Source organism: Biomphalaria glabrata, chromosome 3 (genome assembly GCF_947242115.1).
Source record: "Biomphalaria glabrata chromosome 3, xgBioGlab47.1, whole genome shotgun sequence".
Taxonomy (NCBI): Eukaryota; Metazoa; Mollusca; class Gastropoda; family Planorbidae; genus Biomphalaria; species Biomphalaria glabrata.
This window is the reverse complement of record NC_074713.1, coordinates 36,779,328-36,800,064: the sequence shown is the minus strand read 5'-3', so window position 1 is coordinate 36,800,064 and position 20,737 is coordinate 36,779,328. Positions and strand designations below refer to the sequence as shown.

Sequence of the window (20,737 nt, the reverse complement as noted above, 5' to 3'; positions counted from 1 at the left end):
AACAGAAGGAAAACCTCTATAGAAAATTTAAAGAAACTAATGCAGAAAGAGTTTACAAAAAGTATATAAAAATTAAACACTTAACCCAAAAAGTAAGCAGACAGCTGCAGAGTGAATACATAAACAATGTAATATCTAAAGATAACAACAAAAACCTATGGTCATACATTAAGTCTAATAAAATGGAAACAACAGGCGTAGCGCTATTAAAAGATGAACATAACATAATACATAATGATAATGAAACTAAAGCAAACATTCTAAACAAATACTTTGCATCAGCATTCTCAGCCCCAGGAGACAAAGACATATTACTGAATTTGAACCAAGTAGACAACATAGAAGATATAGTAGTACAAGAAAATGGAATTCAAAAACTATTAGCCAACACCAAACCAAATAAAGCTTCTGGACCTGATGGTATTCCAGCTAGATTACTCAAAGAACTAAGTAATGAGCTAGCCCCAGTGTTCAAAATACTCTTTCAGGCTTCACTTAACCAGGGCAGAGTACCAAAGGACTGGTAAGAAGCTAATGTCACCCCCCTATTTAAAAAAGGAGAAAAATCTGACCCAGGAAACTACAGACCAGTATCACTTACCAGCATCACATGTAAAATCCTAGAACACATAATATGTAGCAACATCATAAACCACTTAGACAAACATAATGTCCTCACACCATACCAACATGGCTTTAGGAAATATAGATCATGTGAAACACAACTAATAGGACTAATTAATGATTTTTCAAAAGGCTTAGATAATAGTGAACAAATAGATGCTATCTTACTAGATTTTTCTAAGGCTTTTGACAAAGTTCACCACCATAGTTTGCTTAAAAAATTAAAATATTTCGGCATTAATGGTCCACTGCATCAGTGGATTAAAGACTTTCTGATAGGGAGAGAACAAACTGTAATAATAAATGGCTCTAAATCAACACCGATAACAGTAAACTCAGGTGTACCTCAAGGAACAGTCTTGGGTCCACTACTATTTTTAATTTACATAAATGATTTACCAAATTGCATTAGTTCAGGAACAAAAGTCAGATTATTTGCAGACGATTGCATAATATATAGAACAATAAAAACAACACAAGACACAGATATTTTACAAAGAGAATTAGATGAATTACAGAAATGGGAATCAAATTGGAGCATGTCTTTCCACCCAGAAAAATGTCAGTTGTTAAGAGTAACAAAAAAACTAAAACAAATTAATTCCACTTATCTTATTCATGGCAAACCAGTAACACAGACTAAAAACGCAAAATACCTAGGTGTTATAATAAATGAAAAACTCTCATGGAATCCACATATTGATGAAACTACAAAAAATCAAACAAAGCATTAGGATTTATTAAAAGAAATTTCTATAAATCAAATAAGAACATAAAACTAAAATGTTATTTAACCTTGGTTAGGCCAATAATAGAATATACATCCTCTGTTTGGGACCCCTCAACTCAAGAAAACATTAAGAGACTAGAACAGAAACAAAATAGAGCAGTGCGATTCATAACAAACGAATATTCACATTTGACTAGAGTAACACCTTTAGTAAAATCACTAAATTTAGAAAGCCTTCAGGACAGAAGGCTCAAAAGTAAAGTAGCAATCATACATAAAACACTGAACCATAATCTTCAAATACAAAAACAAAATTTAATAAAATACTCTGAAAGACACAAAGATAAAGGCACATTCCTCGTCCCATATGCTAGGACAAATTTGTACAAATACTCCTTCTTCCCTAGTGCTATTAGAGCATGGAATGGGTTGCCTGAGCTAGCCAGGAAAACCAGTGACTTGGCAGAATTTAAGTCATTGGTTAATATGCATGACTAAATGCATGACGCGTAGGACGTAATCATCTTCTTTTTTGAAGTAACGTCTGTATTTTATAAGATAAGATAAGATAGTCATGTAATTAAATTTGTAACAGATCTAACTATAAAAAAGCCTTAATAAAAATATTGGGAAAAAAAAAGAAACGTCCTGAATTCAAACTTGTGGGTTAAGGCCTTCCCAGGCCTCTCAATATGATTCTCAATCCAACACGGTAACCACCCTTATAGAGTAGCAGATCTGCTAGCGAAAAGTCTATGAGCATGGACGATTGTATATTGTTTCAAATATATGTTTGTGATCACTGAGACTGCAGCCTTATATAAAGGGGACTATAATATCCATCCATCCATCCCAGTGGCGCTACAGTCCATGGTGGGCTCTGACGTGCTTCAACACATCCCTCCATTCAGATCTCTCCTGGGCCTTTTGTCTCCACGCCCTAACCCCAAGCTGTTGTAGGTCTGCCTCCACATCATTAATCCATCACATTCGTGGTCTGCATTTGGGTCGCCTGCCTTTTGGGTTTTGCCTGTATATGCCTACAATTTTCGCTCCTCTGTTATCTGACATTATTTCAAGGTGACCTGCCCGACGTAGTCATTTCAGTCACAATCGGTGGGTCTTCATACAATTGATATTTCTCATGGTTAGACCGTGTCCTCCGCTCTGTTTTATATCTTGTATAGCACCTTAGATTTTCCAAAGAATTGTTCGTTCCCAAGTATTTAGTAGATTTTCGGTTGTCTTTGTCAGTCTCCAGGTCTCACTTCCACACATTGCTGCTGGTCTAATGCTTTTGTATATCATTGTCTTGGTTCTCCTTGATATTGTGTTGCTCTTAAGTAGATGATGGGTGCTATAAAAGTGCTCTGTTGCCTCTTGCTATTCTTTCCTTTATTTTTGTTAGTAGGTCATTTTTTAAATCAATTGTACTTCCTAGATATTTGAAAGTTTGTATGTTCAAATTTGTGATCTTTGAATGTAATATATTGTTCCTGTTTGATTGTCTTTTGTCATTTCTTGTCATGTCTCTTATACTTGGTTTTACTGTCATTGACCTCAAGTCCTGCTGGTCGAAATACTTCTTCTAGTTGTATGAAGGCTCTAGCAATGTCAGAAGTTTCTTTACCCAATAAGGCAATGTCATCGGTATAAGCAAGCTATTGTAGAGGTTGGCTGTATATCGTCCCTGTTGGCTGTGGACCCATGTTTTCTCTCCTGAAGTAGTTAGTAATAGTTCCCCTTGTGTTTATGTGTATATTTCTTATAACAGTCTCAATTGTCAAACGGAAAAGCATGAAAGAAAGTGAGACTAAGGGGACTAACTCGGCTTATACCACCATTTTAGTCAAGTACAATTTCCGTTGTTTGAGATACCAAGCAAAGTACTTTATTAATAATAGTTAATAAACTAATTGATTATTTTTAAAATTGATTCTTGTGTTGTGAGGTAAAATAAATAATTATAAAAAATTTCAGCTTGATCCGATATTGGGTGTCGGAGAAATAACGTGTACCTACAATCTTTCGGCTAGACAGAAAGAGTTGATATAAGCTTTGTAAAAAATAGACGTGGGAGTTAGGTTTTCTACATTCCAAGAAACCACAAGCTGTTGGTATTATTCAATCCAACATTATAGACCAAAAGTCACACACTAGTAGATCTACATTTGTAGAAAAGAGACTTAAGCTCCAGTTGAAAGGAATTCACTACATGGCATTGACAAGTTTTATATGACGCTTCCCACTGGTCAGTGGCGACTTCATTCGGCACGATCACCACATTGTTGAGGATCATTTGGACGGACCCCCCCCCCTCTTCATTCACTATACTTCCAACTCCACATCTACTTCAGTCCAGACTTACTACTGTCAGACAAGCCATGTCCAAGTTGAAATATTGATTCAAGAAAAGAGGGCGTGGTTACACTTATGTAGCTTTCTTTCTCCCTCTTCCTCCCAAAATGTTTCATCAAAACGTCTTGTTTCATTAAAATGTCTTGTTTCATTAGAATGTCTTGTTTCATTAAAATGTCTTGTTTCATCAAAATGTCTGCGACTTAGTTCCTTTGTCCCCACTTTCTCCAATGTTTGACTCTTATGGTGATAATTAAATGTTTATGTCACTATTTAAAAAAAGAAAAATGTAGTAAATCCTTGCGCTAATAGATCATCCAGTATAACTATGGCGTTCAATTTGTGATTTGAAATCTCTTGAACTCTACATAAAATACTAATATGTTATTCTGTAGCGAAAGAAATACATCTGTTTGAAATGAGTCTATTCGCATGTATGTTTGGAAGATTGGCCTACCAAGCAATTTGTATTCTTTTTTTTTTTTCTATACTATCGAAATGTGACTAATGTGTGACTTTTGGTCTAAGTAGCATAGCCTGGACATTTCGGAGGCCTGGTCGTGTGATATGCGCGTTGGACTGTTGCCTCAATGGTCCCGGGTTCAAGTCCAGCATGGCGCCAACCCTCGCTATCCCTCTGGAGGTTAGGGCTAGGGTGTAAAACAAAACGAAATAGTGATACCGGTACCCAAAATATCAGAGGTCTTTGTCCCAGCAATACAAGAAGAAGAAACTGTCAAAGTTCTAGAAAAATTGTTAGATCCATTTTAAAAATCTATGTCCAGGTTCCAGCCATGAATTTTCAAGCTAATAAGGGAAATTGTAAAAACAGATAATGCATGGGCGTAGCCGCGGGGGTGGGGGGTCAATCCTCCCCCCCCCCACCCAAAAAAAAAAAGAAACAATTTAACTGTGTACCTCACCGACTGAGATGTTACACCTATGTATATACTGTAAATTAAATATATAGAAATAAAAACAACACTTTGTTATGGTAAATACAAATATGAATATTCGCGATTAAATAAGTAGTGTCTATTATTTTGATTTTCTTTTCCTCTAACGCAAAAAAAAAAAAAATGTTGACTGTTTATGAGTCACGAGAAGATGTTGAAAAGGAAAAAAAAAACAGTTAAATATTGATAATACAGATATATACACGTAAATACTCCTATATTTAATTAGTTAGTTGTTGTCTTGGGGTATGTTCAAATACTACTATGTATTGTTGAGACATCATTACCAATCGTGACTTCTCATACAGAGTAGTGCACGTCTAGCGTAGAGGGCACAAAAGAACAGTAACCATTGCATTACCATGTCTATTTTACTTCATTTATTAACACCCCTTATCACTGAACAGCAAATACCGGTAATGTCTGTGTCTGCTTGATTCGTTTTCCTCTTTGAGAAATATAGAAATGGTTTATAACTGAGGAGAATTAAATCTGAAATCTAAAGAGAGTTTCGCAAGTAAAGATAATGAATTGCTCATGTTAAAATAAAAATACTCAACGACTGCCTTTTGGATTAGGATTTTTTTTTTTAAAGTTGATACTATTTTTAGCAATTTCGGTTTAAACAAGGGAAATAATCGAAGGATAGAGTACAGTCATTATGCAAAGATATGTAACGCAATTTACAAATATTATATATTTTATATTTATAAATGAGCAAATTAACATATAAATTGTAGATTTTATTTCATTGAAATTTTTAAACATATTTGTTATTTTTATTTCTATTTTATTTAAATCAACAAATACCAAGCTTGCATTAAATAAATAAAATTATATAAACTACAGAAAATTCGCTTTTTTAAGGAACTAACTTTAATACCATACTATCGAAATCAAAATTTTTGACCATCCCTTCGGGGATACCATACCGCAATCTGAAACTAAATAAACTAATTTTATGAAGCAAATAGGCAAACCGTTTCGTTACGTTGTTGTAAGTGGTAGGGAAATAAGCACTCCACTACCCATAAAATGCCCTTAATGGCATGCGTCTCAAATAGACCCTGACTACTAGCTCAACTCGTGGGCCCCACGTGTGGCACTGATATTAGATCTGTTATCACTAAAAGAATAGGCAAAGATGAGTAACTGGCACCCAAACCATTAAACCTCGGGCAACATACCGTTCAGGGTAAATAACTGTACAGCTTTGGCACAGCCATTTCAATATACTTCGATTTCAACTAAGAATCTGACTGCCATACTGTCAGCTCTAGTTGCACATTTCCAGCAGCATTTTCAGAATCAAATGAGAATGGAGATACAAAACACGAAAATTCTTGCTCTTATGTAACGAAGTCACGAAAACGGTCATTGAAAGCATCCACTAACGATTCTAAGACATTCACCAAATGTCGCAACCTTATTTAATCTTTTTAGCTCCTGACACGTTGAGAAGTGAACAAGACTTTCACTTCATATTTGGTTTAACCACAGTCCTAATTTTGCTTGAAAGCATTTCACATGATTACACGCAGTTGTGACAATTTTGTCTTTACTTTGTAGTTTCAAATTCAAGTCTTGCAGGTGACCAGTGAGATCAACTGCTAATGCCAAATCCTGAACACAAAAAGCAGTTTGGAAATGTTCAACAGGTTCAACTTTCATGTTCAGAAACAATACGATTTCCTCACGCTGTGCAAACAATCTTTTCAATATTACTTGTCATGAGAGCCAGCGGACTTCTGTGTTGTAGGAAACACAATCTAATTCATGTCCAATGTCATCCAGAAACATTAAAAATTAGCAAGCATTAAAACCACGGGCACGAATAAAATTGAGAAGCGACTGAAAACGGTCTTATGTTTCTTGGCGACTGATGCATTGAAAATGAGCAAATTTAAAATTATCATCAGCTCTCTTATTTTTTGCAAGTAATTTTGCATCAAAACCACTTCATTTCATGGTTGGTGCGCCATACCTTGTTAGACTAGCTAGCTTTACCAAAGATAAATTGTACTGCATTATCATCTCCTGTCATTTCTCAAAAACATCCTCGCGTGTTGTGATTATGCATAGAACAGAACTCAAGTAGTTCCTCGTGTATATCAAAATTCATGCCACAGGTCCTTATGAATATAACCAACTGTGCTATACCCTTGACTCATAGAGAGCCAATGAAAATAATTAAAAATCAACTATTTTGTTCTTTAATTGTTCACGCAACCTGACTGACATGTCATTTATTCTATCTGCCACAGTGTCACTAGTTAACGCTATTTCTTTGAATTCTTTCACCTTTTCTGGACAAATTACTTCGGCTGAAACGACACACCCCTTCATAAAATCACATATTTTAAATGATTTGCAATGGCTTACAATTAAGTTTCATAAAATGTAGCTTGCTTTCACTACAGACTCGCCCTCGTTGTTCAGTTTAACAAATATTATTTTTCAATTCAAGAAGCTTGTCATCTCGTTTTCCAGCGTAATAGTTTAACATTATTTTTTTAATTTTTTAGGTGACCAAGGGGGCCGCATGCAAGGTGGTCGCGGGCCGCATGCGGCCCCCGAACACCCAGTTTGACATGCCTGACTTATACATTTAACCGAAGGGAAAAGTTTCTTCCTTGAGGCTTGAATGAGAGATTGCCCCTTTAGAACAATTAAATCAATAAGATAACCATTAATAACATCATTTAGACCAGGTTCACATTGAAGTATATCTTTACAACAACCAGTTCCTTGAATACATATGTATATTAACTATGTAATACTCTAATAAATCTCCGTAGTGTGGTATCATGTCGTAGGTCAAACTAAAGTATCGGCAACACTTTCAACGCGAGAACGTCTCTTCTTTTTGTATCGACGGAGATAGGGTTGTAATTGTTGATACGTTGTAGTTATTAGTTTCTGATATTCTTACTATAAATATTCAAACCTGCCTTTTTACCATCCAGAGCGGGCCACTTCGGGGGCGGATTTTGAGTTGGTGTTACCAAACAAACTGTCTTAGTAACCATTTTTTTCACGTTCCATAAATGACCCGCTCTGTAATGCTTCCCAGAAATACCTTTAGTATGATTAGCTCGTCAATTTTAGTAGCACTAATCCTTTCCTCCACCCACACAAAATAGTCCTATATTAAATCTTTGACTGTTCTTCGGGTTTTATATTGAAATATTTCATAAGTACTGCAAGAAAACGTTCATAGAAGAACCAGAAGAATGAGTTTCTAAAGTGCTGAAATGCTGAGAAACCTTGGGACCATAGGACACGCCCCAGATCTTCCTTGCTGTGGGAGCTCACAGGGCCACATCAGATTGCATTAGCAGGAGAAGAGAGCAGGAACGTTGTTTTTGTGTGTGTAGGTGGGCATTACTAGTAAAAAGGTTAAGTCTAAAAGTCTTTAAAAGCTATAAAAGAAAACATGTTTCATTGAAGTTAAATCTAATTTTAATAATCACGATTCATAGACTAAAATACAAAGAAATAGTAAAATAGAATCAACATTCATTTTTAAAGGTCTGTAATTGGGGGGGGGGGGAGGGAACACACCGAGCTAAACGCACCGGGTAACACTAGTAACGCCACTGAAATTGGAATATATATTGTTGTAACCCTGCCTTGCACCAGTGCTTGAGGTGCGCACTAGCGCACTGTTGAATGTAAACAGGAAGAGACACTAGATTGATTGATTTGTTGATTTGAGGCACATCGGCACAATTTAGGCCATGTCGTGCCTGCAGTCCCTTAAGGACTACTCTCTCTCTAAACAACAAGGGCCAGATTCACTAGAGACACTAGAATGGAGAGAAGAACATTGCATCAGGGATTGTGAAGAGTCTGAATGTTTGGGAAACTAAGAGGCCAACTTTTGTGCTGCTTGAAGGTTGTAGTAGGGACCTGGAGCGAATCGGGGAAGGCTGTCGTTGGTCCACATTCGGGTTATGTAGCAAAGGACTGGTATACTTAGTAGTAAGACTCTGATGAAGCTGAAGGATGTTTTGTGTTTACCCTAGTGAATAAACACAACTATTTATTTCCTGTTAAACTGTGTTGAGTTGCATGCCTTTTCGTTGAGTGCCTAACCTAACGTTACAACAATATTTTTCAACTCAAATTCCAAATGATCAATACTATGTGCAATAATGCTTATAACTAGACTTTGTTTTATTTGTTAACAACGCTTATAACTACTTACTCTGTCTGTCTGCACCACTTTGATTCTCGAATCAAGTTGAAACTTTACACAATTATTCAACAAAACATTAATCAATTTAAAAAAAAAAAAACTTTAAAAATTACCTAATGGTAGTTTGTTATTTTGTTCGATATTGAAAAGGGAAATAAATCATACAGTATTGAGACATAGTTTTAAATGTGGGGTTCTTCCCATTACACGAGCTTTATTTGTATATAAGCATTTAGAAACTATGTATGAACAGACGCTTTTCAGTCTTCTTATATCGACACGAGGCATAGAGTCGTAGAATGAGCCCAGGAAGAAAAGGTGTACCCTTGGGGGGGTAAACATTGTTGACTAGAAATGACTCTAACGTGAGTAAAAGTGTATAAGTTACAGATAAAAAGTGTACTCTCCGACTCTGCTCAATCCCCAAAGAAGAAGGAAATCAACCAATCGAATATGAAAAGGTAAACAATTGGGGCATGGGATAGTGAGTAGAACTATTCCTAAACTTGACCTGATTATTTATGACAAGGGGAGCTACTCTCCAAATTTCTTGATCTGCGATGTCGTTAGCTACTCATTCCAAACCTGAAGAGTTATTTCCTCCCCCTCCCTCCCTTTCACCATCACCAACCATGCCCCCCAATCGTTGTCGATGGTAACAATTTATTGACACCACAGCGTGCCAGGCTGACTGTCGGAGCGTGAGGTTGGAAGTGGCGCCCAGGTTCTATATAGAGTTGTGCGGGTACGACAGTGTCGACTCTGTTGATGGCGGGAGCTTAAACTACTCGCTGACTAGTGTTACCTTTTTAAGTCGTAACTTTTGCTGACAATTTCTTTGACGGAAATTAAAATCACATAGTAATGTAAGTTGTTGTTTTTTTAAATATTATTTCGTGAGCCCATTCATTCCTCTTATCTTCCTTGTTTTCACACACTCTCTCCCTCCCCGTCACGTTCCACCTCTGTCTGTCTCTCTCTCTCTCTCTCTGTATCCTTTTTTTTTTTAAATATATTGCACCAATATTTACACTGTCACGTCAAGTAGACTAAATCAACTTTTACAGATTAATGACGACTTCAAACAAATGTAGGTAATGGAATGCTTTTGTGATAATGACGAAATCACTTTGGTAGATAATATATGTTGTTGTTGTTTTTAACCAATCTGTACATTTATTAATTTAATTTTGTTCTAACGTTATCAATGGCTTTGAATTTCGATAGGAAATAAAACTTGGAAATAAAACGTGTAGAGGAGACAACCGGGGAGAAAAACTTTGGTGCTATTTTTAGAACTATTACAGATTAAACAAGGGAAATAATTTGAAAAATATAAAAGTTTTTTACTTTTTAAAAGACGGGAGAATTTTTTATTTCCTTAACAACTACAATAATATAATTTATAAAAAAAAATAACTATTTTTTAAAATGTTTTGATATAACATACATTTTAGTACATGTTAATACTATTTTTTTTCTTAATACAATTTGCTAAGCAACATAACACCAATTACAAGTTTAATATACAGAAGTATATATATAGCAAAAAATTTACTCTCTCTAAATAATAATTAAATGCTGTTAACTTTGAGTGATACAATTTTTGCCCAACCCACGGGTTGAAATAATCGAAAATCTATATTATTGGAATCTTCAACGACCTCCAATTTTTTAATTTTGCATTAAGTCATCCGTAAAGGTTAAAATAAAAAAGTAATGAATCCCTGATTGTTTTTTTTTTTTTATATTTTCACAACCATTTTATTTAGTTCACCTTTCAGACCTTGCGATATATAAGACAGATGATGTAAAAGTCATCTGTTTCTGTGGCTAACGTTTAACGTGAGTGTCTAGTGGCTACCACAACGACCACCAAAGAGATAGATAATATTTTGAACCATCACAGAATAGAAAGTGTGTTTGGGCCGAAATATGCAAATGTGTTTAAAAAAAAAACAGCTGTAGAAATAATTTCAGTCTTGTCTAGTTTTAAACAAAAAAATCAAAAGCTTCAGATTACTCAAGGTGTGGATTCCATATTTAAGTGCAATATAATTTGAATCACGCAGATCTATGTAAATTTGGTTTTAGCCCAATCTGTACATTGTTTTCGTGTAAATAAAGTTGTAGCCATATAGACCAGAGATGGGACTTCATCTCATACAATAAAGTTATTAAAGTCCGGTTCGGTTAGATTTAAGTTCGAATTCGGTTTAGTTCGATAACGAGTATTGTTCGGATACGGTTCGTATCTGTCAGATCCAAAATTCGGTTCCATTTTATAAATATTACAGGTAATTAAAAAGTCAATTTTAAAAACATTTTTACTTGGGAGCCGCTAGTTCCTCTCAAGTGGAGGGTGAGGGCGCAACGTCCTGACAAAAAGGATTTTATGGAGTGTGTGTGTTTCCTAAGCGGCGGTGAGAAGTGGCGCTTAGCGATTGCTTGGCGGTTATGCAGTGACAATGATGAAATTAGCTACTTAGTGTAAATGTGAGACGGTCTTAAGACATAAAAGAATACAGACTTTTTTTGTTGTTGTTGTGAGCTAGATTTTACTTAAATATCAGTTTAATTCATGACTATTAAATCTATATTTCATCTCAAGTTCAATCGTGACTAATAACAGTTCTATTGAGGTTTTGTTTGAGAATTTGTTGAAGTTATTTAAAGTTTATTTATTTAAAAATATGATAAGCCTACATTGGTTCAGTTGTAGGCCCACTAGCTATTTGGAGCTACAAGCCAAAAGCGACCAACAACTGGTGAAGGGCCCCCCTTCATACCTCTTGCCGACTTGAGCGGAAACCTGTGTATCTTCAGTTCTACCTCCATGACAACGCTTATGATGGCAACAATATCCCCCCCCCCCCCCCAAAAAAAAAAAAAAAAAAAAAACTACAACGTTTCATGACGTTAATTTGGATTCTATGCACAGTGTTCAATTTAATGAAAATCAAAAATAAAATTAAAAAAATGACTCCCTGTATGTGAGATGATTGTGGATACAATGCACATCTCTCCAAAATACAATGGTGATAGTTATCATAAAAATGTACAGAACGTTGAAAACGTTCCACTGTTAATGACTTTTGTATTTCGAGCTTTTTTTTGTTTGTTTGGATTGTGCTTTAACTTACAATAACAAACAAGTTAACAAATATATCCACGTCTAGACCATGTAACACTGCACGTTGAACAGTCAAAGTTATCTCGAAATTGTATATAGATCATGATCATTGACACTGTTCATTGTAATATATGGTATAGGCCTACCAGCCGCAGCTCATCAATTATAAATTCATCCTCGCAAATACAGGAGCATTAGCGAGTAGTCAGAATGAGGTCAGTTTTTTAATGTTTATCACAAAGTACCAAAATATCAGATGTCTGAAGGCATGTAAATCTGAAATTGTTCCTAGCGCATGGTTCCTAGTTGTACTTGAGGGATACAACAACGATGTGAATATGAAAGGAAACAATGGAATGGTCTACAAATAATAAAATGAATTTAAATCAAAAGGCTTTTTTGGAACAGTGTCCAGCTCAGTCTTACTGGATTTATTTTCTGGAAAAAAACAAGGGGGGGTGCGGCCTTTTAAATTTTGCACGCAGGCGGCCATAACCCTCGCGGCGGCCCTGGATCATAACGCACGGACGTCTGTAATGTGCGTAATCTTTTTTTTTCATAATAAAGTCGTCACTATAATGAAATTCGACCATTGTGAGACAAAAAAAAAAATCCAGAACAATCACACTAGCGAAGACGTTTTGAAATGTTTTCTTCAAAAAGTTTTTACCCTTATTGTTGCATACTCCTCTCGCAAAAAACGGTCTACATTTGAGAAGTTCTTATTAGAAGATGAAACGACGTCTGTTACTGAGGATATTTTAATTTGTAAAACATTGATAATAATGTAATTTTATTTTACTAATATTTAGACATGGATATGAAACTGCAATGAAAATAAAATAAATTTTCGCCGCCCCACCCCTCTTGTTGTTGGTCAGTTTTTGGCAAAACCAGCAATCAATCAAATCACCTCTTCTCACCCTCGCCTAGGAAACACACACACTCCACAACACTACTTTTTGACAGGAATCTGACTCCCCCCCCCCCCAACCTAAAGTTCGATGAACGCTGCAGTAAAAATATAGATAATTAATACTCTGAATTAGAATACTAGTAATGAAATCCCATCAGGAAGACTTGGGGTACCATTTGGTTCAAGTACACGAAAAAGATTTAATTCCCGTCACACATGAGTAAATATTAAGTAAGCTACTAGTAAAAGATTCCGATTTCAACTGATTTGACAAAGGTTTACAAAATGTTATTTAACCTTGGTTAGGCCAATAATAGAATATGCATCCTCTGTTTGGGACCCCTCAACTCAAGAAAACATTAAGAAACTAGAACAGACACAAAATAGAGCAGTGCGATTCATAACAAACGAATATTCACATTTGACTAGAGTAACACCTTTAGTAAAATCACTAAATTTAGAAAGCCTTCAGGACAGAAGGCTCAAAAGTAAAGTAGCAATCATACATAAAACACTGAACCATAATCTTCAAATACAAAAACAAAATTTAATAAAATACTCTGAAAGACACAAAGATAAAGGCACATTCCTCGTCCCATATGCTAGGACAAATTTGTACAAATACTCCTTCTTCCCTAGTGCTATTAGAGCATGGAATGGGTTGCCTGAGCTAGCCAGGAAAACCAGTGACTTGGCAGAATTTAAGTCATTGGTTAATATGCATGACTAAATGCATGATGCGTAGGACGTAATCATCTTCTTTTTTGAAGTAACGTCTGTATTATATAAGATAAGAAGATAAGATAAAAAAGGTTTACTACGAAAAGAACATAATTAAAATGTAGACTATTTAAAACTACTAGAACTTAAAAGAACTTAATGTACATCTAGGCCTACTTACAAGGCGGACTATTAGACTAAACAATAATATTTATATGTAGTAAGTAGACACGAGGAAGAAAAAATATCTGGACTGGTTTGCTTCTGTAAGCGTCCTTCAGAATAAATTTACAAGCCAGAAATAAGTTGGAGCCAACCCGTGGGAAACCCTCAAGTTCGGCTTTATTTTTTTTAAGTTTCCAGAATACTTTCTTATGTACGAATAATTTTTTTTTTTCAAAGGGTAATGGAATAATTATAATTTATATCAAATATTAGAATATTGTTGTAGCTCTAGGGTAGGCACTCAACGTAAAGGCAGGCAACTCAACACAGTTTAACAGGAAATAAAGACAGATGTTTATTCACTAGGACAAACACATAACATCCTTCAGCTTCCTCAGAGTCTTGGTTCTTGATGCACTGTTATTTTCTTTATCCTAGTGTCTTCCTGTTTTCGTTCACTAGTGCGCTCGTGCGCACCTCAAGCACTGGTGCAAGGCAGGGTTACAACACTACCCCCACCTTAGTCTTTTCGTCCCGAAAAGAAACATGTTCACGGTTGATCAGTGCAGGTGGAGGTCGGTCAGTGGGAGTCACAGATTGCATGGAGCGTGCTCCCCACAAAGCCATCCACACTGCTCTCTGCAGGTGCCGCTTTCTCTTTACCCGATGTCGCAAACGTGGCCTCTCCATCTTGACGGTCGTCGCTGGCGTCAGCCACCTGACACATAGAGTGGTAGTGACAACTCTTGTTGTTGTTAATGCAGTTGATTCAGAACTGCGCTTCATCAGGCCCTTTCTAAGGATGACTCCTAAAAGAGCTGAAGACCCACATGAAGCCACGCTGTTTAACAAACGGTCAGCCTCAGCCGTCTCAGTGAGAATTGCCTGTAAGGCACCTTTACAACGTTTCAGGTGCAAAAGTTCATCAGCTGCAGGGTTCTTCTGACCACCTTCAGGGCCTCTCTCGCTGGTGAAAACAGAAGTATCGAAGTCCACTGGTTTCGGACCCTGTTGGTGGGTTTCTTGACATTTGCATTCCCTTCGTGAAGCACCGCATGTACAGTTGTTGTTTACCATCTGAATGCAACAATCACAATTCAAGTTCACCTCGTAGGCACTGGCAGATCGACAGGGGTCCTTAAGGTCCAAAGTGACAGGCTCTAACGCAGGCTCAAAGTTGTCCTGCTCTGCCGGGTCGTTGTGGCACTCAAAGCTGGTACAGCAAAAGTTTCAGCCGCGTAGCAGACTTCTTCTATTGCTTCGACTGTCTCTTTCTGTTCATCTGTGTGCTCCTTGTTAAGATTGACGCATTCTTTGTAACTATCAGTACAGCCACAGTCCTGAATGAGTAACGGTTCATTGTTATTGAATGATGTTGGACTCCTCTCTCTTAAAGCATTGATCTGGCTTTGCACGTTACGTATCAGTTTGTCCATAGAATGATTCATCGAATCCTGGAAGGTACAAAGTTCACGTAACCTGTTCTGTCGAAGACTAGCTCTCATCTTCTCTTTGACACAGAAGATCCTCAGCTCCCTGGCTCGGAGCTCCTCTTTTAACTGTTTACAGCTAAGTTCATCTAGCTTCCTAAAAGTTGTCATTCTTTCCTTTCGTTGAGCTGCCCAAATCCCACTTCGACACCAATTGTTATAGCTCTAGAGTAGGCACTCAACGTAAAGGCAGGCAACTCAACACAGTTTAACAGGAAATAAATACAGGTGTTTATTCAACAGGACAAACACATAACATCCTTCAGCTTCCTCAGAGTCTTGGTTCTAACTATATCAGTCCTTTGCTACTTAACCCGAATGTGGACCAACGACAGCCTTCCCCGCTTCGCTCCAGGTCCCTTCTACAATCTTCAGGCAGCACAAAAGCTGGCTTCTTAGTTTCCAAACATTTATACTCTTCACAATCCCTGATGCACTGTTATTCTCTCTATCGTAGTGTCTTCCTGTTTTCGTTCACTAGTGCGCTCGTGCGCACCTCACACACTGGTGCAAGGCAGGGTTACAACTATAAGTATGTAATTTTCTTTTACTAAACTAAAAAATTAAAAAAATAAAGGTAACCTTGGAATGATGAATTGACCGCCCCCTTAGCTCTGCCGCCTGCGTTTAATGCACACATTGCACAATAGGTAGCGGCGGCCCTAGCCGAAACTACTTAGATATGCACGTTCTAAGTGCTTTATAACCACCTGGTGTGTAGAAGAAAGTTGGCACAAATAATGAATAATATTGTTATAACCCTGCCATGCACACCGCCACCCAAGATAGTGCAAAAGGTGCGCACTATTAGAGACTAGACTGAGAAGGATATTGGCATTAGAGAGAAGAGAACGAAGTTCCGCCCAATTCTAGAGCTGATGAAAAGGCTGTGCTCAAGGCACACGTTGTTCTATGTATGTGTGATGTCCTCATGTAAATAAACATGTATATCGTTGAGTTGCCCCCCTTCAGTTATTACAATATATAGTTCATTCATGCTGGATAAAAAAAAATTACCTTTAAATCACGCATACTGTCTCTTTATGAAAAGTTGATCCTACAGTTTTTAATCGAAGACAAAATAGCATCCGCCATGATGTCGGCACACTGTCATGTGACAGACGCAAAGTTGCACTTTCAAAGGGATGCAACTATTCATCGAAATTGACTATTCTAACGATTAGTAACATTCTGTTCAAGAGGGTGTTTATAGTTTCTGATTTTTCCACTATGCTTTGGAAATCTTGAGCTTATTGCGAGCTAAATAAGCACAAGGGTGTGAGCCTTTTCAACAGTAAAGTTCAGATTATGACATGTACTGCCAGGAAGAATTTCTCCTAACGGACAGGCGTAGATCGGGATCTCAGTACCACAAGCTCTGTGTGAAATCTGCACAATAGAAGCGTCATTTACTACGATTAGGTTATGGCGGAATAGGCCCGCCCGCTACAAGCGGCCAAAAGCCGCGCTAACTACGGGGGAAAATGTTTTCAAGTTTGCAACCACAGCAAAACGTAAAGGATCTCCACTCCTATGACGGTTCTTTGGGTAAGGCCTGACGACTTGTTAGTCTGGGTCATCAGACTTCTCTTTGATCTCCATCTCGACGAGAGAAAAAGTATAAAAGCTTACCGATGTAACCCGAAGGTTTGCTTTCCGTTCTCCGTCTATCTAATGCTGAACACGTGAATGCATCCGAATGCAAGTCATCTTAAAGTTCCCCATTCAGACCATGCGGTCTATAAGCCTGACGATGTAAAGATCATAGGTTTATGTGGCTAATGTCAGGTACCCATTAGAGCTTGGTGGACTCAGGGGTGCCCTAAAGATCCCGAAATAAAAAAAAATCCGAGTTTTACCAGGATTCAAACTTGGGACCCTACAGTTCAGAATCCAAGCGCTTTACCACCCAGCCACCGCGCCCCCCCCCCTTTTAAAGTAAATCTTCTGCTGCATTTAATTGTCTCTGATATTTCATTATTGTCCCGCACCTAGCTATTAATTCAACGTTATCTGAATTGAGTCCATCTTATTATGAGAATCAGTGTAGATTGAATTTCTGAAGCTATCAGACTGCTTACACCGCGGACCCCACAGTGAGAGCTTTCATAGCACGCACACAATCCCTGACTTGCTATGGTGCGAACGTGAATTCTTGGACTAAAGGGGGAGTGGTGGGTGTCATAAGTAAAAGTTTGAAATAGGATGCGTTAAATACTTAAACTAATGCAATGTTACTTGAAGATAGACGTGACCCACTGATCTACTGATTGTGTATGGACTGCTGTGTGTGCTTTTAATTGGATCTACCTGCGTTTCTGTATATGTTTTACTATCCTAAGAATTGTAATGTAACGTATCGTTTCATATCATATCATATTGAATCAAACGTTTTGCAGCGGGATACATGACTGCTGTATCGTTTTAGTCCTACAGACTATGATGTCCTACTATGATGTCCTCTTTACAGACTTGTAGCTGATTCCAAGGACTAGGTCAGGACATGTCAATTTTACAGCCGTGCGCAGGTCTTTCTGATATTTTATTAATAACCCTTCTAAACAAATGACATGACTCTTAAGTCGCCAGTTACTAGGGAAGGGAATATAAAAGCCTGAATCTTTTGATTCCCTTAGATGACGTCTTGGACAACAACCTATAATCAATATCTGGATCCCTAAGTCTTATTTCATTAGAAATCAAAATCATTTTTGAACAGACGGCTATTTTTAAACTCATGTTTTAAGCGGATAAACCATAAGGTTATTGTAGTGTCCACTGAGTGCACTAAATGTGTATGTGCGTGTGTGGGTAGTTCAGGTCACCTTTTTTCGTCTACTAGCTAAAAATAAAAAAAATAAAGGTAAAATTGTATTAACTGGACACTGACCAGGCCTGTCTAGAAAAAAGAAGTTAGATCTACGTAAAATGTCTTGATACAATGATGTGGGAATAAGTACAACGGATGCTTAAGACGCAAACCGGCAAGACGATTCAATTCAACGACCAACATTTACTTTTTTCCTACTAATGTCAGGTACCCATTAGAATTGGGTGAACTCAGAAGCGCCCCAAAGATCCTGAAATGAAAACCCCCAATCATCACCAGGATTCGAACACGGGACCCTTCGGCTCGTAAGCCAAGCGCCTTACCACTTAGCCACCGCGCCTCATATATATTTCATGTGTCTGTATGATCTATGATTAATGCACATTAAAAAAAACGTTTTCACACTAAGATACTAAGTGAGTCGCTACTAAGTGAGTCGCTACTAAGTGAGTCGCTACTAAGTGAGTCGCTACTAAGTGAGTCGCTACTAAGTGAGTCGCTACTAAGTGAGATACTAAGTGAGTCGCTACTAAGTGAGTCGCTACTAAGTGAGATACTAAGTGAGTCGCTACTAAGTGAGTCGCTACTAAGTGAGTCGCTACTAAGTGAGTCGCTACTAAGTGAGTCGCTACTAAGTGAGTCGCTACTAAGTGAGTCGCATGAGAGCGGTAAACCGACGACCATATCGGATGATCAATTGTGACTTTCTTTTCTGAGATCTGACCAAGACAGGCAGCACAAAACTAATAATAGTTTGTTCCCCAAGAGGTAGCCCCTGGCACATAAACGTAAGGGCAGCCTAGCCTGTAATATTTTAGTTAGTAAGAAACGTGTTAATACTGTCACTCTAACTTAGGCCTGGTTGATTATTGTTTTTGTAATTTGTTGATCTATTAATGATATCTTTTAAACATATAGATTCAATAGAGAATACACAAAGACGAAAGGCTATAGAGTCTATAATTGTCTGTACAATAATGTGAGTCGAACAAACGTCCTATGAAATATTGACTAGTCCTTGAGATTGTCGGAGAGACTTTTGGAAATTTCATAATGTGCTTATGTTATTGTGAAATTCCGAGATAAAAGTCACCGAAAGGAATGAAAAAGACTGAATGAGTGGGTGTGGGGAGTGAGAGATAAAGAGAGACTTTAGAGAGGGTAATAAAGAGAGGGCGACAGTAAAGACGAGTAAGTGAAGGTGAGAGGAAAGAGAGAAAGGAAAAGGGAGAAGACAGTGAGTGGGGAAGTGACAGGGAGAGGGATATGAAGAGAGAAGGAGGGAGGTAGAAGAAAGAAGACAGTGAGTGGGGAAGTGACAGGGAGAGGAATATGAAGAGAGAAGGAGGGAGGTAGAAGAAAGAAGACAGTGAGTGGGAAAGTGACAGGGAGAGGAATATGAAGAGAGAAGGAGGGAGGTAGATGAAAGAAGTGAGTGGGGAAGTGACAGGGAGAGGGATATGAAGAGAGAAGGAGGGAGGTAGAAGAAAGAAGACAGTGAATGGGGAAGTGACAGGGAGAGGGAGAAAGAAGAAAGAAGACAATGAGTGGGGAAGTGACAGGGAGAGGAATATGAAGAAAGAATTAGGGAGGTAGAAGAAAGAAGGCAGTGAGTGGGGAAGTGACAGGGAGGGGAATATAAGAGAGAAGGAGGGAGGTAGAAGAAAGAAGTGAGTGGGGAAGTGACAGGGAGAGGGAGGTAGAAGAAAGAAGACAGTGAGTGGGGAAGTGACAGGGAGAGTGATATGAAGAGAGAAGGAGGGAGGTAGAAGAAAGAAGACAGTGAGTGAGGAATAGACAGGGAGAGGGATATGAAGAGAGAAGTGAGTGGGGAAGTGACAGGGAGAGGGAGGTAGAAGAAAGAAGTGAGTGGGGAAGTGACAGGGAGAGGGAGGTAGAAGAAAGAAGTGTGGGGAAGTGACAGGGAGAGGGATATGAAGAGAGAAGGAGGGAGGTAGAAGAAAGAAGACAGTGAGTGAGGAAGTGACAGGGAGAGGGATATGAAGAGAGAAGTGAGTGGGGAAGTGACAGGGAGAGGGAGGTAGAAGAAAGAAGTGTGGGGAAGTGACAGGGAGAGGAATATGAAGAGAGAAGGAGGGAGGTAGAAGAAAGAAGACAGTGAGTGGGGAAGTGACAGGGAGAGGGAGGTAGAAGAAAGAAGTGTGGGGAAGTGACAGGGAGAGGGATATGAAGAGAGAAGGAGGGAGGTAGAAGAAAGAAGACAGTGAGTGAGGAAGTGACAGGGAGAGGGATATGAAGAGAGAAGTGAGTGGGGAAGTGACAGGGAGAGGGAGGTAGAAGAAAGAAGACAGTGAGTGGGGAAGTGACAGGGAGAGGGAGGTAGAAGAAAGAAGTGAGTGGGGAAGTGACAGGGAGAGGGAGGTAGAAGAAAGAAGTGAGTGGGGAAGTGACAGGGAGAATGAGGTAGAAGAAAGAAGTGTGGGGAAGTGACAGGGAGAGGAATATGAAGAGAGAAGGAGGGAGGTAGAAGAAAGAAGACAGTGAGTGGGGAAGTGACAGGGAGAGGGATATGAAGAGAGAAGGAGGGAGGTAGAAGAAAGAAGACAGTGTGTGGGGAAGTGACAGGGAGAGGGAGGTAGAAGAAAGAAGTGTG

General features: G+C 38.2%; 1 protein-coding gene across 1 annotated transcript in view; it reads left to right on the top strand.

Moving 5' to 3' along the window:
• The first annotated feature begins 9,355 nt into the window (after positions 1–9,355).
• The window catches only part of LOC129925302 (neuroglobin-like), a 123,880-nt gene continuing 112,498 nt past the window's right edge, over positions 9,356–20,737 (top strand). The window contains exon 1 of the mRNA XM_056024847.1: positions 9,356–9,735. The gene's annotated coding sequence lies outside the window, so the exon portion shown is untranslated. The remainder of the gene's footprint in view (positions 9,736–20,737) is intronic.